The 25689-nt window shown below is 41.8% G+C and overlaps 1 protein-coding gene and 1 long non-coding RNA gene across 6 annotated transcripts in view; one reads left to right on the plus strand and one right to left on the minus strand.

The window, feature by feature from the left end:
* The window catches only part of LOC138687698 (uncharacterized), a 60584-nt gene extending 51297 nt beyond the window's left edge, over positions 1-9287 (minus strand). Inside the window, exons 1-3 of one of the 3 annotated variants that reach the window (XR_011326814.1) lie at positions 8863-9287; positions 6825-8446; positions 2811-2883 (exon numbers count right to left, since the gene is read on the minus strand). This is a non-coding gene — a long non-coding RNA (uncharacterized lncRNA). Of the gene's footprint in view, positions 1-2810; positions 2884-6608; positions 8447-8862 lie in introns of those variants that run through there. The other 2 variants (XR_011326815.1, XR_011326813.1) reach the window with 2 other exon arrangements.
* Positions 9288-9723: 436 nt separating this feature from the next.
* The window catches only part of BMPR1A (bone morphogenetic protein receptor type 1A), a 79835-nt gene continuing 63869 nt past the window's right edge, over positions 9724-25689 (plus strand). Inside the window, exon 1 of one of the 3 annotated variants that reach the window (XM_069796103.1) lies at positions 9724-9867. The gene's annotated coding sequence lies outside the window, so the exon portion shown is untranslated. The remainder of the gene's footprint in view (positions 9868-25689) is intronic. The other 2 variants (XM_069796104.1, XM_069796106.1) reach the window with 2 other exon arrangements.

Consider the following 25689-nt stretch of genomic DNA (forward strand, 5'->3'; position numbering starts at 1 on the left):
CATTTTGTGCATTCCTAATGTGCACCCCTCAGGAATGCAGGAATTTTAAAGATACAACTAATTATGTTAAACCTAATTAAGAAGTTAGATGATAAATGGACAGACTTGGCTTTAGATGGCATTACAAAGTACAGCATCAGGAATCACAACTTTGTGCACTTTGATTTTATTTACAGCCTAATTTCTGTTTACAATGTGCATAAGGAAAAAACACACTTCAAAAGAATGAACAGAACATAAGCAATTTTCTGTCAGTTCAAAATTGCTGTTTTTCAGATTGTCTGTTCTGACCTTTAACCTTTGCACAAGACAGTGGTTCCTAAACTGTGCACTGTGATCCCTGGAGAGTTCAGCTGTTGGAAGGGGAAGCAATAAAGGCACAAGCATAGCACTGTGCCAGCTAATAGGGTGCAAAAAGTGAACAGAGCAAAGTTCGTTAGAAAAGGGCATGGTGTAAGATATCTTGACAAGTGTTGCATTAAGAGATTCTTAATAGAAGAGAGGCTATGATTTGCTCTGAAGAAAATGGTGATTTCAAAACTATAGGCTTTGGTATTGTGTCCCCCTCCCCCCCCCCCCCAATCATGAATCTTAAATTCAGCCAGTTTCTGTTGATTAAGAAACTAAGGAATGTGTGAATAAGATTGCTGAAACCATTATTGAATACACAATGAAATGCTTTGTTCTCCCAGCCAAATCAGAGAATTATGGATGAGATTCAGATTATATTCAGGCATAAATTCTCTGCTGTATGCCTATAAAACATGCCCTTGGATAGCTGTTAAAAATACAGTTCCTCCTCCTCTTAGGAAGATTACATCAAAAGAAAACAGTAACAAATGTGTGTTGTACTAATAAGGACTGTCAGACTGAGTCACAAAACTTTTCTGTGTAGTAAGGACAAGCAGAATGAATTTTTTTTGAACGAAGCTAAACTTTTGAACAAAACATGTTTTTTCCTTTAAATGTTTCCAGATTTAAACTGTTAGGGAATAATGAATCAGTATGCATAAAGTATCATTAATAGATCTGCCTCCACTACAAAAGTATTTTCTAATCTTACTACTTTTAGAATTAAGATTGTTTTCATTAATGACAAAAGTGTTATGGAAATTCTTTTGCTTCCGCTTAGTTTTACTATGCGTAGTGTTACAGAAAAAGAGTTGAGGCCTTTCTGAAACTGAATTAATGATTTATTTTTCTTTTAATTAGAAGATATAGATAAAAATACAACTTTCAATTGAATAAAGGTGATGGTCCTTCCAGTGCTTGTGGAATGAATACTGCTTGCTACAAGAAAGCTAGGAAACTTGCTGTTCTTCTAAAATGTTTTATTCTTATTGTGCATAAAAGAGGATGTTTTGGATTTTTAGGAAGCTTAATGAATATCTATAGCCATAACCAAGGATCTCATTTCAGAACAAAAGAGTGATTTACAGGATTTTAATTAATTTAAGATCTAATCGTATGTAGACTGGAAAATTATGTTGGGATCAAGGCTTAGTTTGATTTAAAGAAGACTTGATGAATGCAGGCATTCCTATATGCATGTATGGAACATGTATGTGGATTAAAACACTCAGAACTGAGGCTCTGATTTCCTTTACGTGGATGTGTTTCATACCTGCAGTATTTGAGCCTAGATTGTTGTTACATAGTTCATTTACTATGCATAGCATAATAATAATGCATTAAACTGAGCGCACCTAGAGACCTAGTTTTTGTTATCAGTTAGGCATTCGTGCTTTATGAGGTAAGATCCCTAGACTTATGATAGCATAGGAGATGTGGGAGCAGAAAGAAGGGCACACTTTTAAAATTTGGCTTCATATAAAAAAAATGAATTCAGGAATAAAAAATTTTATTTTTGCATTACAAACAAAGACCAAATATATTCTTTCACAACCAAATGTTTTTCCGCAGTACCCAATGCCACTGGTAGGCTTGCATGTTCCCTGAACCATTTTCTTTTTCTTCCTGGAAATTTTTCCCTGTACTGATTCTGAGGACATAATAAATTTCCCTAGGATTTCTGCATGTGTGGAAGCCTGACCAGAGTTACTGTTACACATGCTTGTAAGCTTTGTAACAATGTGGGTTAAAAAGTAATATAATGTGCTGTGCTGCTAGCCTGAGTGTCTTCATTCAGCCTACTGCATCCTGGAAATACCAGATTTACTGAGATTTATTGTGGATACACAATATATACAACACCAATTGGAAGTTTCTGCTTTACTGCATGTATGCTACACAGCATTTATGCTACACTGCACATACTTCTGCCCAAAAAATCCTTGCAAGAAATGTGACAGCACTAGCCAAAAAGATTCAGGTTCTAGCTGTCGCATCAAATTTAGCATACCTGAATCTAAACTGTGTTGTTATGAAATAATGACAGAGCATAGTTATCCTTTGAGACTGTATGCACAGTGCCAGCTGCTGCAGCAAAAGGAGAACAGGGCTGTATTTTATGTGGATGATGATTTTCTGCCATCTGTATTATGTAAACCAGTTTCTGGAATGGGAGTTTTTCTGAGTTGCCATTCTTCTGTTACTTTGTTGTGACGCCAACTAGACTGAATTCAAACTTGCAAAGATTTCAGTTCATTTGGCAGAATTTATTTGGGCTCACATTGAAGGACTCCACGTTTACTCAGCTTTGTGTTACACATAAAGGATTGGAAACAGTCTGGTGGCATTAATTACACCTATGCACACAACCATGGACTTTTAGGTTAGGAGGAGCACCCTGAGAGATTAAATTCTTGGTAGCAAATACATAACACATTATGCACCTTTTATAGACTTACGTGGCTGGTGGTTGTTGGAGACTTCATTGATTTCCTAAGCAGTCACAGAAGCTGCTCTCTGTTCAGAAGTTCTCTATAAAGAAAGAGTCAGTGTTATTAAAAAGTAGATATTTAAGTCCAGGGGCAGTATGTATCCTTATGGTTCAGATTTGCACTATTTAGTACAACCTCAAACAGTTTTTGCTCCTATGCAATTCTCACAAAAAAAATTAAAGAATGCATAACAGTGAAATGCTGGGCTGTTACTACTCCTCCCTAATTCTGGGTAAGAATCCTCATCCCCCTCCAGCTTAGGGAAATTCACTGGCACAGAAAAGTATAAATTACACCTCTGTGTGCCAGCTTCAGAGGATCTGGCCACAAATACTTAAGCTGAGAAGATTTTACTCATTCCTTTAAAGGACAGTGACAAAGGTTCCTGCTTTCTCAGATCTCATAACATAAAAAAAAAAAAAAGAACAATTTTTAAGGCAAAGGATAGTTAAGTAAACATTTATTTTAGACTTTCATTATTAAGTGTAACTACTTAGAAGTCAACAATTCCTATCAAAGAGGGCACATGTGAAAGTAGTAAAAGGAGATAAAAATGTAGGAGAGTGAAAATGCAAAGAAAAAGTAGCTTTTAGCATAACAATTAACCACCCAAACTACCCTTCCTTTATTCATAGCAGGATAATTCATTGTAACTGAATTAATGGTGAAACATTCAGTAATAGGCCTTGGTAAGGAAATAGGAGCAGTGTATCAGGATATCCTTTTTCCGCCACAGAGTACCAATACTTTCAATTTTATATACAACGGAAGTAATTAATTGTAACACAAAGAAGCACAGCTGTGTTTCCTGATGGTCACACATGCAATAGCTACTATTGTTTAGCATTTTGAGTACATACACTGAAAACTGTTCAACTGCTTTGAACATTTTATATTTTGGGGATTTAATTTTCATTAGTAGCTTTTGAATTTATAGTGGAATTTTAATATGCTATTATCTTAGATCCAATCCTGCATCCCTAATCAGGTAATTTTTTGCTGATGCGAGTGGGAGTTCAAACTGAATGAGGTATAGCTGCCAAACACGGAGATTTGCAGACACAGGCCAATTTCTCATTGGAAGCAAAGGAAGTTATAGACTATTTGTCAGGATTTGCTTTTAGTTGTATGTCTGTCTTTAACTTGTTCAAGTTCCAGTTCCAGCACATATTCAAGTATCTTACAGACTAAGGGAGAAAAGCTTTGTTGCTATGCCTTTAACTTCAGTACATATTTTCAGATGAATTAGCTGACCGCTGTGACTGAAACACAAGCATATCCTTATTATTAATTTACTAGACCTATATTATTTTGGTTTTGCTAGAATATGAAAAAAAGAGGAGAATGAGAGTGTTTTGCTGCATTTGTTCTTATTTAAGAGCAATGCATTCATGGTTAAAGATATGTTTAGACCGAGAAAAAAAATAAGGATTTGATTAATTGAAGTTATTTGGTTCATTTGTTTTGTGTAAGGATTCAGATCTGTTTCATTCTAACAAGCTTGGAGGAACATAGCGTTTTCAGTAGCATAAATGTCCATCTTTGTAAATCTCTACACTACCCACTATAGCTGCCAGAAACACATCCACTTGAATCCACGCCTCTTGAGGACAAAGCTGTTATACACACCAAGACAGAAATTTTCTGTATTGAAAAGAATTCTCCTTGTTTAACAGGAGGTTTAAAAAACATTTCCTCTTTCAGCATTGGTTCGGTTTCTGTTGCTGAAAAGAATCGTTATCAAGAAGTTAATTTTTTGTTACAAAGCCTTGAGGGGATGAAGCCTCAGCATCAGTAGGAGAAATGTTAATGCAGTGTGGTTTTGGATCTCAGGATTATTCAAACTTGTAAAAGAAAATAACAAATACCTCTCATAATAAAAGGTGGAGGAACACAAACATATCTTAGATATACTCATTTTCAGAGAGAAGCTAATAATTAAACTTCCTTGTAGATCATTCAGCACTGCAGACTGATAATTCAGAATATGAATTTTAAAATCAGCACTAGAGTCTAAATACTTAATCTTCTCAGAGGAAATGAAGACTTTTAGGATTTTATTTGCATGCATTTAGGGGAAAACATATTACTAATTCTCCAAACAAACTGATGTGAGTGAAGCACCCAGGTGAAGCCTCTGCTTGAGCCTACAAATACTCTCTTTTTCTGTGTAAGACACTTAATGTTCTTACTACCCAACGTTGGCTTTAAGAAAAACAAAATAATTTGAAATGTTTCTTTGTATTTAAAAGGAGAGTTGTCTCAGGGTTTATTATGGCCTGGTGAAAAGACTGCAATATGGGTTTTGTACCTGGAATCCATAAAAACAGAAACGCACAGCTCAACTAGGCATAGGAAGAACAAACAGAAAAAACAAGCGGAAGTTTGGTTCTTGACTGGCAAAATGTCTCCTTAGAGCACTTGTAACATCAGGCTGAGTGATCCTATTACTACAGCCCTTTGCAAGTTGCATTCGAGTTCCCTACTACACAGCTCAGTAAGGAATCCGTTCACATCCTGCAGCAGCTGCCTAAGGCACATGACAGGTATAGCCATTATGTCTTCCTTCCTCCCTGTCCACCTGCACAAGGCTAAAGAAGAATCCGGTCTGCAGAAGCCCAGAAGTAACCCCGAAATACACCAAGTACTTAACTTGTGGGAACAGTTTCCTGTTTCCTTGTGCCTGTGCTCTGCACACTGAGCTGTTATACTTTGGAGTATCTCCAGAGTGCTCTCCAGTGCTGCACTGTGCTCAGTTCATCACGCTTGTTGGATTGAAGGTTGGCTGGGCCTCACAGTGCTGATAAATACTTTTGCCTTTTTACTATCAGTGCTTCACTAGCAGAAATTAAAAAAAAAAAAACCCACCACCTTTCTTCACAGCTTTGATTCTGCCTTATTGAATTAATTATGCTTACATTTAAAACACTTAATAAAAATCTATGACATTTCTAAGTAACAAACAGCTGAATAAATTTATAATCAAAAGAATGTGCTTTCAAGTAAAATAATTCTGAAAAAAGACAAAGCCAAATTCACGTCATTTTAAGTGAAAAAACTGTGTCCTTGGCTGAAGGGTAATATTCTTTTAATATGTAACATGGAATATTTATTTTGGTAACAGTAACAGAGAAGTACTCATCTAATTGCAAACAGTTTTCAAAGATATATTTGGACTACAGATTTAAGACATATGAATTCCAGAGACTGAAGGGAAGAAGGACCTACAAAGATAAAGTCCTATCACATGGATGACCTTCTCCCGATATATAACTCTTTGTTCTTAAAGATCTTTAGATATTTAAGATTTGCAGTTCCCAAGTGATTCCAAGAACTAATAAGAAATTCCTGGAGAGGAAATGACAAAGAAAGCAGCTGGAAGACTATCCAATTCATGATTTAATTATTTTTTTTAAAATACAGCTCTCTTCATCATGACAGTCAGTCTTGAACTGCTTCTTCTATATTTCATGTTAGACTTCCACATGCCATCCCGGCCAAATGTCAAATGAATATGTTTATTTTCGGACTACAGTGTCTTTGAGTGCTGCTCGATTAACAAAATAAATACTTCATGTTACCAAAACCTGATGTGTCCAAGTTCTTTACAGATCCCTAAAATCTTCACCAGGTGAGATATCTGTTACTGGTAACTAGCTCACTGGAACTCTTGTGTCTTTCCGAGTGCCTATCACCTAAAATGTTCATCTTCTAGTTTAAATAGGTATCTCTACCTATCCTGCAAGGTAAACAAAGCAAAACAAATCAGGCTTGATTCTTTGTGGTTTACTTGACAAGAATCTTAGGTTAAATTTCCAGTTACTTTCATTTGGGGAAATACAATAGGGTTCTTCAGGTGGTGCATAAAGAAAACTCTTCCATCATCAGGTCAAACATCTCACACATCAGGATTGGTCAACAATCCCCTTCTCACACATAGACCACTGTATGATGGTAAATGAGGAATTTTAGTCTACTCACATTGTTTTCATACATAAATCCATATGTTTTGAAAATGACAGTTTATACCTGTATGAAATTGGAAACATATTTTAAGTACTGCACTGTTTTGAAAGACACCAGTACTTTCCATGTGATGTTTCATCAGACATCTATCACAATCTGAACGCTTTCTAAGGTTGCTACGATTCATCATTGTAGATCAACACACAGTTCTGTCTCCTGCAGCCCTAATATTGTTATAATGTACTTTACTTTTACTGACTTTATTCTGTGGTTAAGACAAGTATTTACCCAGTGGTCATTTATGCAGAGAACAGGCATATTGGCTACGGCAATGCAAACTTCATCCTCAGCAACACTATTTCTGACCTAACATGGACTATCACTTGTGCTATCTTCAGTGCCCGAATGCCTTGAAAAGTACTAGCTGAGATGGCAGTTTCTGCAGTGTGCAAATTTATTCACTGGGAATTGGATGAAAATAGTTGATCCATTTCATACAAGGGATCAAATAAATTTCAAGGCTAGTGGCTTTTGCTAAATTCATGCATACTGGACTTAAGTCAATATCCAACCTCCGAAAAGCACAGGGCTGTATTACCACACAGATTATTACTTAAAGAGATGCTAGCTCTAACAGCTTTGGTTCTGGTTGGGAGCACACACATGCATGTTGCATTCTTCTTCCATATTGAGTGTCTATTCTGTTGCTATAATCTGATAGTAGACAGAGTGGAAGAACAGCAGACTCATATTTTCCTTTGAAATTATAAACATCAGCATACAAGTTCTGTATTGCTTGGCATGAAAGCTGTGAATTTGTCTTTCTTGCAGGCTGTCTTTGTTTTGGACAGACAGATTTTTCTGGATGATGGTCATCGGAAAAATTTTTCTAAAAGTCTAGTAAGACAAGACCTGTATTTTTAAATGCCTATCACCATAGTATCCGGCCACCTACACTTAGTAGGTGTGCCTTTAACTGTCTACATTTTAAACGACTCCGGGAAGTTGACAGGTTTGAAATTTTACTTCCTCTTTTGTTTTGCTCTATAGGATAGTACACAAGCTAAGCATTCACCTAACGATCCATCCTAACAAGCCAGTGCTCTCATCTTACATTCAGAGAAGACAACACTCTGGAGTGGAGTACAGAACATTTACAAGTCCTGTCTGATACTAGCACGCAAAACCGGAACTAGGCTGTGGAGAAGTCAACAGAATAAACAAGCCCCTGTTTCCCACAGTATATGCACATGTGGCTATTTGGCACCGATAAGTGGAGATCGCGTCCCAATTGGTTATTCTCTAGAAAGTTTATCTGGGCAGGCATCTTGACACTAGCAATTGCTGGTGTGTCCTGAAGGCCTAAAGGGTGTTTTGGTCTGCAGTAAATGGAAACTGAGTAGGTTTGTATCATCCATATGATCTTCATTTCCCCCTATAGTCGGCTTTGCATTCGTGACGCAGAATAACCAAGTGACAGGACAAGTGGAAGGCAAGACCACGTCAACAACACAACTGCTGCCACTTTTTTGAGTGAAGGATTAAAAACAGCAGCCCAGGTGGGAACTGTGCGGTCTCCTTGTCATATGACATACTGTCATTAAAGCTCCTTCTGCACTGCTGCTGGGAGATCTCACCTGAAGACAGACAGACAAATTATTACTTTGCAAATTTGTCCTCATGATGAGGAGCTTGGAAATGCAATGCAAATCATGGCCCTCAGCAACCTTATCAGCGAGCAAAGCAGCTCATTGCAGAACTTATAATGTATTCCAATCTAACTAACTGGGCTTATTTATTTAGAGATACAGGAAATGGAAAAAAGCAAACAAACAATTCGGTCCTTTGCAGTGGAACTCTATCCCTCACGTGGCACTGCAACGTCAACCTTTTCAAAACAACTGTTTTTCCACAAAGCTAAAAGGCCCATTTGAGGCCCTCATTTTTCCCCGTGCTACTGCCGCCATTGCCCGCTCGTCGCCCACCGCGGCTCACACACAGGCCCCCTTTAATCCACAGCAAAGCCGCTACGGTAATCCTCCACCCCACCTACTCTGTGCATCCTGGCAGCTCGTCCATTTTCCACGGCACCAACTCCACCAGCATCCGGATGGAGCTTCCCGGCCCTGCAGCCGTGCCCAGCCTCAGTCACTTCTCGCGTCTCGACCCCTCTGTCAGCCAGCAGTGCCTCCGCGACACCTTCCCGGCCTTTCCGAGGGGGGCTCCCCCACCCTCTTCACCGGCAGAGCCCCTTCTGGGCGGCGGGGCAAGGCAACGCCTCGGTCCCGGGGCTGGGGGCGGGGAGCCTAGCGACAAGCTCGCTCAGGCGGCGGCTGGCTGCGGCCTGCGCTCCCGCCCGCGGAGGGACGACGGGGGAGGAAAAGCAGGCCCGGCTAGTTCCTCCCGGCCAACTTTTTCCCGGGGTGCCCCGCCAGCCCTCCCGCCCACGGCACGTGTTGATGGAAAGGCGGCGGCGGGGGGCGACCGGGCCGCGGCCCCCCCCCCCCCGCCCGGCCGCTCTGAGGGGCGGCCGCCCCCACCCCGCGCCAACGGCCGCCGCGCGCCCCCCGCCGCGAGGGAGGAGGGGGTGGGGGGAGCGCGCCCGGCACCCCCGCGGGGCGAGGCGGGCCGCGCGAGGACGCCCGCCGGCCGCTCTTGCCGCGGCGGCGGCGGCGGCGGCTGCTGCGCGCGCTGGCGCGCGCTCCCGCCTCCCCCTCAGCCCCCGCCGTGCGCGCGGCCGGAGCCGGCGGCTGCAGTGATTGGAATCCGGCTCCTGCCCGCCCCGCCCCGCCCGCGCGCCGCAGGGACGGGCCGCGCCGCGCCGGGAGCGCCTGCCGGGACGGAGCCTGCGCCGAGCCCGGGCCGCGCCGTCCCGTCCCGTCCCGTCCCGTCCGTCCCGCCCTCGCCCTCCCCCGCCCGGCACGCACCCGCCTTCGCCCCCCGTCTCACCGGAGCCGTCGGGGCCCCGGGAACGGCCTGCGGACGCGCGGCGGGGAGCGGGCCCCCTCCCCCCTTCGCCTTCCCTCCCGCCGCGGAGGATGAGGAGCCCCCACCGCCGGTGAGTGCGGCGCCGCGCCGGGCCGGGCCGGGCCGGGCCGCGCCGCAGGCCCCGGGCCGTGCGTGCGTGCGGCTGAGGAGCGCCGGGGCGCCCCGGGCAGCGCCGCGCTGCGCCGCCGCACCCCTCCCTCCCCCGGCCGGGGGGGCGCGGGGCGCTCGGCGGAGCTGTCCCTGCCCGCCGTCGGGCGTCCCTCCCCCGGCGGCGCCCGCGCCCCCCTCCCGCCCCCGGGCTCGCTCTCCGCGGCCCGGCCCCGGGCAGCGCCGTCGAAGGCGGACGCCCGCTGCGGCTTCCCCCGTCTGGCGGCGGGTCTCCCGCCCCGGCCTTTCTCCTCCGGGGGGCGGGGGGGGCCGGGGACGCGCCCGCCGCCGCGCTGGGGGCGCCGCCCCGCCGCTCCCCGGCCCGGGGCCGCCGGCGGGGGTCGGGCGGCGGCCCGCGGGAGGCCCGGCGGCCGCCGCGCCGGCGCAGGGGCTCCTCGGGGCCGACGGTTTCCTGCGTGGGCACGGGGGCCGGCGGCACGGCGCTGGCGGGGCCGGGCGGCCTGGCAGCCCGCGTTGCCTTCTCTCGCCGTGCGCTCCCCCCCGCCCCGCCCCGCGTCTGCGCCCCCGGTGTTGTAATGCCGGGCTCGGTGCCGAGCGGCCCCGGCCGGAGCGAGCGGCAGCGCCCGTCGCGGGAAGGGTGCGAGGACGGAGGTGCTTCGCCTTCCTTTTGTGCGAGCCGTAGACAAAGCTGCGCGCCGGCTTGCCGAACCCGTTGCCGTTTAGCGATGTGAAATAAAAGACTTGGCTGAAGAGAAAAGTCAGCCCACGTCATCGCACGTACCTTGGCAGTAAAAGATCGCGCTGTCGAGTACCGATTAAGTAGGATGTTTTTTTGTAACTGGTTACAAACTCCGTTGAAGAGGGTTTAAAAACACGAATGGCTCTTTACCACCCGTCAATCGACCACCCTCCGAGTTGGGCAAAATTAAGAGCGAATTCAGCAGCGGGGAATGGTAGTAAGCTGTGGTGTTTCCGTTCAGCAGTTGCCTGTCACTTTCTGTCGAAAGTTGCGTGGTGATTCTCCCCGGTGTAAATTGGTCGCGGCTCCAATTTACGTTTTTTTGTTGTCTGTTGGACAGGTAATTATTTTTGAGTCCTTTTATCAAATTAGTGTCCTAGAGATTGTTCAGGCCTGTTATCTGTAGGAATAGAGAAGCTCCCTTTGTAGACAGGGAAGACAACTCTGCTGGATTGAAAAAGTTGCCTGGTTTGTAGTAGAACCTAGTCTTGGAATAAGAAAGTTAACGTGAGAGCAATTTATATTCAGATACTTTATCTAGTCCATAGCCGGAAATACCCCATGTCGTGGCATTTGTGGCAGTCTGGATAAAATTCTTGCTGGCAGTGTATTTGTCCTTTGTTTTTGTACTTCTGCTCCTTTTGTAACTTCTTCTTAGGTTATTCACCACGTTTCATTTGTTATGTGAGTGTGGGTGTGTGTATTTTATATGTATTTATATAGAGACATACAACCTGGTAGGGTTTGAGTTCTAGTCTGAAATTTTGTGGAGGATCTTCTCGCACAGCTGCAGGATTCAGCTGCCAGTCCTCAGTATGTCTTGCTGGCTGCTCCGTTCCAGGGACAATAAATGTATGTGGCTGGATCTGATTTTTTTGTTTGTTTGGTTTTCTTTTTAATTGTGAAGTAATTTAGGTTTGAAAGGGACCTCTGGATGTTATCTGGTCCAGCCCCTGCTCAAATTAGAGAAGAAAGCCATTGGTAAATTGCAAGCCTGAAATAGCATGTTACTTGGAATCCACTGATCAAATATGTGCTTACTGAAACAGTATGTCGCTAGAGCGTAGGGTTTCTTAAAGTCAATGTATGGGACCCAAATCCTAATGTTTTTGACGCTGCCCTGCAAGATCCTTGCAGTGAGAATTGTGTGCTTTGTTATGAGAATTGAAAATACTGAATATGGTAGAGTGTGTAAATGATACATATGTTTCTTTCTGGATACCAACATTCAGGAATTGAATATCTAAAGTCTAAGTGACAAGCCAAAGTATTTATTCTTTATAGTAGTTGGTATATTTATTGAACTACTCCAAGTCAGAGCTAACAAATTTTGATCACGTTTGGGATTGAATATGGTGCTTGTTCAGATGTGCAGTAAACAACGTCTGCTAACTTCTTTGGAAATGGACATGTGTTTGCCATAGATGAGCATTGCTGTTGTATGAAATGTCATGAAGTGTTGCACTGCAAAGAGAAAAGGATTTTGAAGGAGCAATAGGTAGCTTTGTCTACTTCCCAGAGTCCTGAAAGGCAGGCAGTTGATGGATAAATTCATTTTTTGAAAATGTATTTATTATCTTTTTTTTCTTGGTTTTAAAATTAGGAATGATGATAATGTTTTATTTGTTCTCCAAGAAACAACACACAGATTCTGTGGCTGTGTAATATTAAAAAAAAGTAGGGAAGGACTTGCTAAATATTCACTAAATTATGTTTTCATAATGAGAAATCAGTGCAGGCTATATTCATATTTTAAAAGAAAAAAGTGTTTTGAAAATAGTGATATTAAATAACTCTGAATTAGTGGGATCTCTCTTAAATTGTGCATCAGTGACTGTAACTAAGAACTCTACAGCTTTCCAAGGCATAGCAGGGCACAAACATGTAGATAGGAGGATCTGAGTACATCCCCTTTGCAGAAGGGATCAAAGAACAGATATTAGTGCTTGCACTAATTTTGGTGTAGCCAGGCTTTCCAAGAGAAACAAATCCACCTTCTCCAAAGCCCTTAAAAGCAAACAAACCAGAGCAAAAAACCACGCCTCCTTTTCTTTTTTTGTTCATCGTTGTGGCTGGTACTTTTATGAGGACAGTGTCTCTTTCCACCAGCAGGTAAAGGTCTGACACATGGAGCTGCAGTAACTTCTTTGGTAAATTGCTGAAAAAGCCTAGATGGATGAATGAGATCAGAGGGTATGTGGCAGGGAATGTGTTACAAATGCGTATGTTTCTCCCTTGCTTATGTCAAGTATCAGTTGAAGATCTGTCCTTTCTATCTTGATATATGGGAAAGCATCTGGTATTTCTCGGTTCCTCAGTAAAAAGAGGGCATATTTTCAGTGCCTGGGATTTTCTTCACTTACCTTATGGTCCTTTGTAAATAAATGACAGAAGGAACTCGGTAATTTAAAGATATATCGCGTCAGAGTTGTTGTACGTGGGTGCAGATGGAGTACTTAGAGCCTTGTTTCACTTGCTAATATTCCCAAAATGCAGGACTTGGGGGCGGGCGCAGAGTGCGTGTGCTCCGTGGCCTGACAGCAAACTTTTCCTTTCGCTGCTGCTGATTTAGTGGTTCCACTTTTTCCTTTCTTGGACAAGATCTGCAGAACCCTCTGCAGTTGCCCCACCACACTCGTGCTGATGGTCCCCAGTCGCAATGATGTCTTCCGTGCCTTCCATGATGATTAGTGCTTTAAAGGGAAAGCACGGAGTTTCTTTCTGCCTGGTTTTCTTGCAATCCCTTAGAAGCTGCTGTGAAGTTTGTTGAGGGTTTGATATTCTCAGACATAAAGTAGTTTTACTTACACCCAAAAATGTTTAAAACTGAAAACAAATGTAAAATTTAACCTGCTGTATTGCGTCCTTTAAAAATAACATGGAGACCGGAATAGGTGATCCTTGAAATTGGGCAAAAAGTTGAAGTAGTCGCCTCATTTGTCTTCATTGTACAGAAAACATTTTAGTATTCTGAATGCTCTTATTGAGAAGATATACAGAATAGCCATTTTGTGAGGGATTCAGTCCAGAAACATCTGCTCAGTACTTTGTGCTCTGGGTATGTAATCCTCAGGAGGTTTAGTTTGATACAAACAAATAGCTGGCCCACCGCTGACCAGGCAATCAAGTAGGGGACAAGCTGTCAACTTGCCAGAATGGTCTTCGTTGTGAATTGGCTTCCCAGCACCTCAGCGGTTGTGTTTACAGAGTGTATTAAGTGTATTTTATGCCCACTCTCCCCCAAAAGCAAAACAAAGCAATTATTCCACTAGTCTCCAATATATCTTCAATACATATTTCAAAATTCATTATAGTAGGTTTATGACACTGAAGCATTTTATTTAGGTCATTGTCTATTTGATATATTGAGAAGACAGAGAACTTCATTCATGTTGTGGCAGTGATGAGATGCATGAGTTTCTGCTTATGACCCCATTGTTTCAGCTGTACACAAATGGTGTGAAGAATATGGTTATTCTATTTCAGATTTATAATCCAGATAGTTTTCTTTCTCGCCATGTTTCTAATGGGTGTCTTGTAGTTGTCTTCCCATTTCACTTGAATTCTGTGCATTTCAGTTAGGTTTACTGTTTTGTGATGGTCTGGTTAATAGAATTCAAAATAAGTATTAAAGTAGGAAAATAAATTCTAATTCATGATTGTGATAATATTCATAGATTATATATGCATGATGAAAGGAGAAGCAACAGCAAAGCCATATTTAAGGTCCAGTGTGTTACCACCTCAGAATTTCTGCAGTGACGTCTATTGTTACAGTGAAAGTGATTGGCTTGATGGAGCTCTTCCTGCGAGTCATCAGCCGAGTCTGCTACCTGTACCTGTACCGAATTCACTGATGGTTGTGCCCATTGGCAGGGGGAAAGTGTTCTGAGTAGCATGAAGGGTATGAACTTTATTGAAATATTTTAAAAGGTTCTGGTGAGACAAAGTCTGTGTAGTAGTAGTTCATAGGGTGCATACCTGCAGCATGTGGCTGAATGCTCTGGTGCTCATTTTTTCCCCAAAATAGAATTTCCCAAAATAGAATTTCCCAAAATAGAATTTCCCAAAATACAGAGGAAAATATAGTAGGTTTAAGTGTAGTTTTAGTATGTGACAAGTTGGCTGTGCGTTAAAAGGGGAAAAAATCAGTATTACTAACTCAGCTCTGCAGTACTGTAGCTTAATTTGCATCATATGTTGTAAGAGCAGCAATGCTTTTTACAAAAATTTGAAATCACTTAAATTTTCTCAGTGTCTCCTCAGATGATTGCTTTACATGGTGGCTTCAGTCAACTTTATTAGCATAAAATGTGGAAGCAACTAGCAATTCTTTGTTTCTGCATTCCCTCAGTTCACCATCTTAAAAGAGAAAACTGTCAATCTCACTGTGTTTTGGCCGATCAAAATACAAGCAGATGTAGCAGGGATAAGTCGGAGAAATATCAAAGACAGTCTCAGAAGAACGTACCAGCATATAGACCTGGTTCATGGAAGCGATTTCCTTTTCACTGCTGCAGCTGTTGAAATGGTCTAAGTTTGCTTTTCTCTTGTCTTTATAGTGTTAATTATTAACAACTTTTTCTTGATTTGGAAAAAAACCTAAAAATGTTCATAGGCCTTCTCACTTCCTCTGTGAGAGCCTGATCCCAAACTTGACTGGAAATCAGTGGGCAGAGCCCAAATGGCTTCTGGAAGGCCAAAGTCATCAGAGATTTCACTCCTGCAGAGGATTAATACTCTGCTCATGAAAGATTCGTTGTGCAAATGTGTACATCATATGCTCAGAGTCAGAATTTCAGGGATATAGAAGCGGTGAATAAGCTCAGATATAATTTTTTTAAATTAATCATTCTTTTTGCTCTTCTTTGTTCAGTTGGAAGTTCACAGTGCAGTGGTGATGCAGAGGCACAGGCACTGTCCCATGTTGTTGTGCAGGGGTATAGAGGGTTTGAGAAGGAGTCATGAAGGGACAAGTTGTGAGGAATTGTTCAGTGGGAAGAATGGATACTGGAAATAGGAAATACTGCATCATCCCCTTGTTCCCTATGCCCTAGAATTTGGAGAGTAGTATGAGAACAAGAGCGCCGTATCGGAAGAAGACAGAGTGAACCTCAGTGACTGGAAATGCGAATGACAAAACCAGAATGCTGTGTAAAGCGTGCTCCTCCATGCTGCATATCCTTCTTTGTGGAAGAAAAATTTCTCTTTTACAGAATGCCTTGGAGAAGGTTTCAGAAACCCTTCTGTACCCTTCTCTGTGTTGTCCAAGGGACAAGTCTTGCAGTGGTCAGACACTGGTTTGGACAACTGAGAGTTAATTACAAAATGGGATTGGGAGAGGGCGCAGGAAGGCACTGCCAGCTAATGAGATGCAGCCATTCTTCTTGGACTCAATACCCAAAACATGGACCATCTCCTGTTCAGGTTATTGAAGGGATTTTAGCAATAACCAAAAATTCAGTAGTGGTACTGAGCGTTAAGCGGAAACATCTCTGATGACAGAGGATATGGGAGGTTTTATTAGGAATTTTATTTGTATTGCTTCAAAGTATTTTTTAAAACTTGTTTTGAATGTCTCCTTGCTTGGAGACAAAGCAAACAAAAAATCTCACAGAAGAGTAAGTGCTTTTTTGGTTTTAGGTATTGATGTATTTTTCTAATTTTCTCTTCTATATTTACTAGTTCACAACCATTTAATGTTTTTTGGTGAAAATTTTCTGTAGGAGTATTCTGTAGTGTATGCCATTCATTAGGATTGAAGATTGTGCCCTTCCTCGCCCAGGCAAATTATTATTGTGAGCTTAAAATGAAAATAAAAATTTGATAGGTTTTGCAGCCCATCTGTCATGTTTGCTGAGCTGAATCAGTGATCCTACTAGTGATAATTCTTCTTTAAAACTCAGTAGTGTGGACCAAAGTTTAAGACAGACAGCATTGTATGCCCTAGTCTTCTACTTTGGTTAGATGAATGGAATTTTTTTTTAACAATGCAAACTCCATTTAATTTTTTTTTTCTACTACTTTTGCATTAGTCGATTCTTTACTGAATTGATTTAAGTTGACAGCCACTGATACTGGTTTACACTAATCTTTATATGTTCTGTAAAGCTCGTTTGGTACATGGTGAGTTAATTGGGTTTTTTAAGCTTACAACTATAATTAATTTAATACGACTCTAAAAAGAAAGAATCAAAACCTGGAACATTGTCTCACTCAGAAGTGAGGGCAGAGGGCTCTGGTGAAGTGTAGGAACATTCCCATATAGCTGATATTCTTCAGTTTCCTGCTCTTAAAATTTCATGGAAGGAATGCAGTTAGAGACTTGCCAATTTGGGTTAAACCAGGAACTGCGAAATAAAACCCGACCCAGACAGGACAGTTTTTATTCAAACCCAAGCCTCCGTTGAACTGTCTGTTTTTGTTCCGCCCCTGGCCCTGCTTCACTCCCCCACCTCTCTTCAAATTCACAAGTTTTTAAATGTAGAGATGTTTCTAATTTAGAAAATTATTTTGGCATAATGAACTAAAACAGAAAGAAGGGAACTAAACTGAGGGAGGTCAAAAACCAGATGGAAATAGAAAATCTGAAAACATCTAGTAAAAAAAAAAATCACCCTTGAAATAATGGAATCTAAATGCTGAAATTATACATCTGCTCGGCAGCTGTGCATTCCTTAGCCAGAGGTTCTGCTGCAGAAATGGCATTAGTCAACTTTTTCTCAAAGTTTCAAATGCTATTGTATAATATTTACATCTCTCTAATACTTTTGGTAATGGTCTTAGGAACCTAAGGTAGGGGGAAGAATAGAGGTGGAAGGAAGAGCGGGTGAGCAGATGTAAGAATTTCCTTCTTTGTCTTTAAGCATCTGTAGCACGTACAGTTGTTTGCTGCAATGAAATTCTGTGATTTTCTTTCCTAGTGGTTCTTTATGAGTATCTTTAATTTCTGCTGACTTAATTTCAGAGGTGAGGTTGGTTACAGGAAAAATAACCAAATAAAAATATATGAAACGAGGGTGCACTAGTGAGAAAAGAATGTTACAAATGAAGAAACCTGCCTCAAGTGCTTTGCTCCCAATAGCGGCCAGCAGCATTTCTCCAGAGGAAAGCGCAAGACAGTCTGCAGCAGACAACTGTGGAATTACACCGCTCTGTGGAAGCTTCTTCCTACATCCCAATAACCAGGAGCTAGTTGAGACTTTAATGCACATTAAATACTTTTAAGTATATATCCACAGCATGTTTTTATACAGTATCTTAAAATGTTAAAGCATTTTAGTTAGAAAAGGTATCTAAGCTATTAAGCAAAATGTGTAATTTTACATTTTCCTTTGTGTTCTTTTCTTCTTTGTACTGTTTTGATGATGTTGGTGTTCATCAGAGTTACCTGTTGGTACTGAGATTTATATACATTAGAGGAGGTCTTTGAGTAGGGGTTGGTTTCAATGCTGATGTAAAGGGTGATTTAGTTACTGTAAAAGCCTATGATGGTTTTTGCACTGTAAAAAGGTAACAACCAAGGTGACTCTCACTTCAAAGAATTTTAGCCAAAATTTTAAAGTTGGGGGTTATATAAAATAAATGTCATGGTTTTCAGAAATGTTGAATACCATTTTCAAAGTGTGTATGTTTTTGGAAGAAGTAATTGTTTACAGGAAGTTTTTTTTTACTCTGTGTACTTGGAACAACTGAAGGTAAAATAATTCTCCTTCAGGTTAATTTCAGTGAGAAGAGAAGCTGTGGGTGTGCAGCCAGCTACAGGTGGTAGGGTCTCCTGAGGATTTGAAAGAGCAGGAATGGGGCTTGGGGCAGAGTGGTGGGTGGGCTCAGGTAACAGGGAGTGTGGAGGAGCAGCATCGTGGTGAGAAAGGCTTGGTGGATTTGAGCCCTGGAGTGCAGCTGAGAGGGTGAGGAGGGTAGAGGTGGGACTTATCCTTCACCAGAACCCTCCTCTAACAGGGTTCCTTACCTGGGGGTAGGAGCGACAGAACTGTGTATCTCCTTTCTCTTTATTATAACTGCATAGCACCTCTTTCCATATCTATCCATACGTTTCCTTTCTGCAAGTAGTTATCATTCCGTTGTCGTTACTGAATTTTCCCTCCAGCATCGGTGACTTTGTCATCGTATGAAATGGGGTTTCAGGCTATTAAAGTGTAGGCACTATGAAGTTTCCCTCCACTAAGTTTAATACTCTATTTATTTGGATTTCACTCTGTTTGCCATAAGTTATGGAAAAGACTGGGCACAAATGGGAGAAATCGCAGGTCTGTGTGCAGTCGCATGGCTGCAGTCTTGTTGAGATCAGAGAAGTGGTGGGACAGCTGACACGGCTGGAGTGCTGTGAGGATCAGTTATGGGGTCTCCAGGAGGGACAGGCTGGGATGGTGAGGGGTGCAGGGTGTTGTGGTTTGGAGTGGTTTTGTTTTTTTTTTTTGTGAGAGCACCGTGGGAACTCATTGAGCTCTGCCTTTTGGGTGGATGAAGAGTCAGCTGAGAGCTTATGGGTCAGGATTAGCAGCAGGTCAGCACGGGTGATGTTGGTGGGTGTCTGATAGCTTTCTGCGATGAAATGACTAGCTCGGTGAATGAGCAGAGAGCAGCGGATACTGTTTATCTTGACTTCTGTAAGGCTTTTGACAGTGTCTCTTGTAACATCCTCATCAACAAACTGATGGAAGTACAGACTAGACAAATTGGACAGTGAGATAGATTGAAAACTGGATGAGCTACCAGGTTCAAAGAGTTGGGATCAGTGGCATGAAGTCCAGCTGGAGACCAGTCATTAGCAGTGTGCCCCAGGGGTTGATGCTGGGTTCCAGTGCGGTGCGACATCTTCATAAATGACCCGGATGATGGGACGGAGTGCACCCTCAGTAAGTTTGTAGGCGATACAGAACTGGGAGTGTTTGGTAGGCCAGGTGGTTGTGCAGTGGCTCAGAGGGACCTGGATGGACTGGAGAAGTGAGTAGAGAGGAACCTCGTGAAGCTCAGCAAAGGAAATGCAAAGCCCTGCGCCTGGGGAGCAATAACCCCATGTACTGGTCCAGACTGGGGACTGACTGCCTGGAAAGCAGCTTTGCAGAAGATGACCTGGGGGGTCATACTGGATAAGTTGAACATGAGCCAGCAAACGCGCCTTTGCGGCAAAGCAAGCCAGCAGCCTCCTGGGTTGTCTTAGGGAAGGTGGGCAGGTTGAGGGAGGTGGTGATGCCCTTCAGCTCGGCACTGGTGAGACACATCTGGAAGGCCCTGGCTGGTTCTGGGATCCCAGGAAGAAATCGGCACGTACCCCTGTGGCAGGTGCTAACAGCCTCGCTGGAAGCAAGTGACGGGGCTTGTTCTGTTCTGTGTGTTTGGAAGTAGTGTGGAAAGGGGAGTGGATGGTGAGGTGGTGAAACTTGTAGCTGATACAGGTGGTGTAAACTGGCTGTAGCAGTACTGAATGCCTGGATGATAAAATATCAGATGAGGTACAGTAAGTGCAATGTAATTGAATTCAGACAGAGGAGAAACAAAATTAGGCTCTAAATTAGATATTAACACTTGGGGAGATCTTGGATAGTTTTCCAAACAGCTCTTTGCTGTGAAGCTCCAATTTTAGATTGCACCTATCTGCTTATGGTGTTTAAAACTTTTTTTTTCTCCTCTCTTTCTTCCCTTTGGCTGTGCGTTTCCACTGTCACTTCTGTATTTGTGTAATTGTGGCCTGGTGGAAGGTTGGATTTGTTTGCTAATCTGGCTGAAAACTAACCCTATAAAACACCCTGGGCTTTCAGTAGTTCCAGCTCACTGTGATACCATATGAGGAGTAAGGGGAGAGGAGGGGCAGCACTTCCTTTCTTACAAATAACACAGTCTCCAATAAATTTAAGCCAATTTTGAAGCAACATTGTATAGAGTAATTATAAGTTGTTTTTTTTTTTTAAATGTGATTATGCAGCTGTACACATTCCTTATATATGGACATACATGTTATGTAGTTCTGGTAACACAATTTCAACAATCCCATTAAAACTAGAAGGTAATTTTTTTTAGTTTTTGTTTTGGTTTGTTTTTTTCCCCCAGCAGTACAAATGGGATGCAGTACTAAATAGACTTGGGCTTCTTGTGTCAGGGATGGAGAAACAGCAGAGAGGGGAAATGGTGATGGTAATCTGTCGAACATTAAATGAAATTAAGAAACGGACAGGAAGTAATTTTTGGCCACTTTTTTTTTTCTCCAGGTTATAAGGGAATGGCAGGTTACAAGCACAGTAAAATGTGGTGTTTCTTTCCTTCTTCACAGTGAATACTTTAGTTGAAGCGTCACTGCGAGAATATGTGGCTGGGGATGGAAGCACTGTGCAGGTTTGCGATCACACAGATTTGTTGAAGGATGTGTCTGTTGATGTCAACAGCACAGTCACTTGTGTCCAGTTGTTGATCAGGAACTACACGGGCTTCTGGATGGAGCAAGGGAAGACTCTGTTCTTCCTTCTTTCCCAACTGGTCTTGATAGCAGGCGGTGTCACAGAGTGCTTGGCTAGACATCTGCTACAGTGCAGTAGGCTAATTCATATGCTTTTTATCACACCCACATGCACGCGGGCACGTCAGCTCCTCTGCTCTTACATTCAGTAGTGTCTGTAACGCCTACAGCTTTTTTTTTATGTTGCACTGGCATCTAGCTGCCTTCATTGACACATTTCTTGGGTTTGGTTTAATGATATTGCCATCAAACATGAAGTAACACGTTTTCAGTGTCTACCTTATCTTGAATGTTTTCTGTTCAGGTACTTTATTTTGCTTAGTGTGGAAAGACTGATAATGTCGTTTCCTAAGGACTGGAGCAGTGTAGCCAGGTAGACTTCCATTGATGTCTGTAATGAAAATCTGCTAGATGAATAACTAACTAGCAGATGAAGAGGGCAGTTCTGTGCTACAGATAAGCAAGCCTAGCAGCCGGGTACACTCGAAGGGCCAGTTCTACTCCCTGTTAACGCCACTCTTCTGTGTCCTTGCCCTTTCCTTTACAGCAGCACTGGCTGGCACTCCTCTGATGCTGTAGGAATTTAAACTGGCTGAATGCCGATTACCTTTTTTTTTTTTTTTTTTTTAAATTTTTTTTTTTTTATAGGCTTCACTTCTTGCCAGTCTAGCTGCGGTTGTGGGGGCAGACGAAGTGCCAGTGTTGGCGTACAGAACAAGAGTGTCCCTTCCAGACACAGCTTAGTTGTAGTGTAGTGTGCTGGTGGGTAAGGCTGTCGTTTGTGAGTGTTACTTGTTTTGGAACACTTTTTTTCATTAGCTTGAATAATAGTGATCCTGTGTAACTTCTTAGTGTATATTGAGTATATGCTCCCTCCCCAAAGCAAAAATGGGTTGAGCAGAAGCTGTACGTTCCCACCCCCACAATCTTCTTTGCTCTTCTCCTTTTGCAGTTGTGTCCTTTGTTTTGTAGTTTTGTGAAGTGTTTCTGTCCTCTGATATAGTATGTAAAGTTTTGGATTTTGGCAAATTCCTAATACCTAAAACTTAAAAGACAAGCTGCATGTATCAGCAGGCTTGAAGATTAGATGTCTGGTAAGATTATGGAGTAGATGTCACACTGTTTTGGTTTCAAAGGTCTTGAGCTGTGTTAATGTCCCCAGAGGTGAAGGATGTTATGATCAGAAGTGTTCAGTAAACTTGTTATGCCTGATAAGGGGGAAGTCAATATGCACATACTGTCCAGCCAGTGAGACATGTTGTTTGGCACTAGAGGGACGTGGGAGGGAGAGAGAGCTGTGGTTAGAGGAATATGCATGTGAGTGGGGAAATAAATATATTGCAAAGGACAGGGAGAGTGAAATCATACAGTATATAGGGAGAGAGCTGGGGCAATTACATTGGAAAAAGATATAGACCAAAATAGAACATAAATCTGTAGGAAACCAGGCCTTCCCAGGTCTGTTGCTCGTAGCGCAATTTGTTTGATGTGTGATGACTTTTTTTTTTTTTTTTCTTTCTTCCTGAATGAAGAGGAAAGTTTGAGATGAAAGAATCATTTGAGGTATAAGAACCAGAATTACCATAGGTGTTTGTTTGGCATCACTGCCAGGGCAGAAGGGATCAATTCAGCTAATTTTTTTCTTCTGTTTTCCTCAAGTAACCTAGGCTTTAGTAGAACAGAGAGAAGGCACAATAAAATCTTTATATAGCAGGGACAGATATAACAATGTGTATGTTATTCCCAAATCCAAGGAATTTTACGGAGTAGGTCAAGAGGAGCTTAAAGTGAAATAGCACCTAGCAAGTGAAATGTGCATGCTCCTTTCTATGTACTACACGAAGCTGGCTCATGGCTATGAATGGGGAAATACATCTGAGAATTAAATACGTTTTTTTTAAAATGTATTTTTCAAAGAACTGCTGCAGCTGAAGCAGAAGACTAGCTTTTTGACAATGGACATAATGGAATTAAATGCCATGTTAACAGTGCAGTTGGTATGAGCGAATAATCTAAAAATACAGTGTTGAAATGTCTGACAAGGTCATAGGAGTACCGATGCAGCCACATGTTTATATATTAGTATGTATGCAGTCCACACTCCTCCACCTACTGAACCCGTTGTACTGTAACAGAAAACAGAGTCTGCATAAACTGCTTGTTGCAAATTCACTTGTTTTTGAAAATGCTGCATTTGCCAAATGCTACTCTTTTGCACTGAATTTTCTTTTCAGTGGGAAGCATTATCATCTGGAACTTGTGCTTTTGGAAGGTATATTAGGAAATACTTTATCCTCATGCAAACAAATTTGCCAATACTGTTGAGTTTTTAATTTTAATTTAGAACGCAAGTTTCTAAAAGTATACTTTAAAAATAACTTCATTTAAAACAGTAATTTTGATACATTTTTCAGAAGATTGTTTCTCTGCTCTTGAAAGCAGTAACCCATACGTATAGCTTGATTTGGTTAGATCGCAGAGTTCAGTTATAGCTCAGTGGGACTGCTTGTGCACAGTTATGTTAGAGATGTTTAAAGTGGCACTTGCTATAACAGTAGTGTTCAGTCACATTTCTCATATGAAATGAAGTGTGTTCAAAAGGACAGTTAGTTTAGAATGACACCTGCCAGGCTCTGTATTGCTCATGCACCCAAGAGTAGTACAATTAAAAGAAGTTAGAGGACATTTTCCATTTCAGTACTCCTTTTTAACAGTACTTTATGTAATCTATTTTGTGTCTCTTCTCAGATAACTGAGAGGTACTAAAGGCATTTGTAAATGTCCTCATAAAACATCACGGTCGTGTTTTCTATCTGCCCTTTTGGAAAACAGTTCAGTAGCAGAGAATCCTCAGTAAAATATGTATACATTCTTTTCTTTTTAGCGCAGTGGGTTTGACCCCCGTTGAAGCCTTTGGGATTAGTTTGTATTTTTAGGGCTGTCTTAATTTTCTTTATAGATAGTGCTTGTGTGAAATATTCCAGTAATAGGTCTTCAGACCAAAACACGACCTGTGGGAGTGAGGGGGAAGTTTATGTTAAAAAAAGACACAACAAAGTACAACTACAGGGAGGATACTAAGGGTGGAACTGTTATATAGCCCTTCTGAAAGAGAATCAAGACTAATAACTTCTTGCAAGCTATTTAATAGCTGTCAGGTAATCATGGTGTTTTGAGCTTCAATTTTAATGTGTAAACATACTAGCTTTTCTACTTCTAACCAACAATTTGAATAAATTTTATTCCAACTGAGTAAGCATTATTAAATATATTTTAAAAGAAAAATAACTGATGATTTGTTAGAATATATGGAGCATTTTGTGTTACCTTGAGGTTAATAGAGAAATGCTGAGTAAAACAGAAAATACTGTCACTTAGAAATTGTGGTCCTACTTTGAATTTTGGTTATCCAATACAAATTATAAATTGGAAATAAATGATCTAGAAATAAATTCTGTAGATGAGTAACAGATAAGTGAGGCTCCTTTGGGGAAAGATTTAAAAGATTTAGAGTTTTGCATAATCTGAAAGACAAAATGTATCATATATGATCTATACAAGCAAAATGACTGTATTTTGCCTTCTGTAAAATAACAAGAGGTCTTGCAAATATAAGTCAATATTTGCAGTGAATAAAAATATTTGTTTAAAGTGCTCATATTCTGTAAGTAAAAAGGCATCTGAGTAGGGTTTTTGTTATGATACATAACAAAAAAAACACCCCGGCATTTACTTTGCCTAGAATATAAGGGTAAAGTAGCCAGCTGTTGGTGCTTCTGATCCTTGACCTGCAATACCAAGGTTAAGAAATGTTCATAGTGAGTTTTTTGTAAATGTGTTAGTATATTTATAAGGGTGATTATTTTAATCATCCTGCCTATTCTAGGGTTTGGTCCGTCGTGTCGTTCCCCCCCCCCCCCGATTTAAAGTCTTTTGGAAGTCCCCATCGTAGTCGTGTTTGACATTCCTCACTAGCTTCTGGGGTTTTAGCATGAGAACACTGCTTTGGTTCACTATCTCTCAACATTTAGAGTTTGTTCCCATTTTGTAGTTGGGAACCAATACAGGAGAAACTGTGTGAGTGAGAGATCCTGTATCTAAAGATCCCTCAGCTCTGAATTTCTGTTTTTTACTACTTAAATATATTTAAAAATCTAGGCCCCAAACTTGATGACAGTGAAGAGTTTCTGGAAGCCTTTGTTGCTGGTGAGATGTTTTTTTATGCGAACAGAGGGATTGTACAGATGCAGCGTATGCTGGCCAAAGGTCTCCTCTTGGTAGAGTTGCAGAAAAATTGCCACCCTTACCAGTGTTTTGCAGTGTCATATTTATTTCAGCCAACAAAAGTATAAACCACCTCCTATGGAAATCATACAAGAGAAAGTCAGTGCGAGCTCCTGGTTGGCACGCTGACGCCCCAAAGACTTGCACCCTCCCGAGATACCTTGAAGGCTTTTTTTCTGTTCGATAGATAGATAGAATAGCTTTGGTAGTGTGTTTCATGAGTAAAATTACTACTGCTGGAAAAACGTTTTTCAAGTTATTCTTTCTTCTTACACTGCACTATCACT

This window comes from Haliaeetus albicilla, chromosome 11 (assembly GCF_947461875.1).
Source record: "Haliaeetus albicilla chromosome 11, bHalAlb1.1, whole genome shotgun sequence".
Lineage (NCBI taxonomy): Eukaryota > Metazoa > Chordata > Aves > Accipitriformes > Accipitridae > Haliaeetus > Haliaeetus albicilla.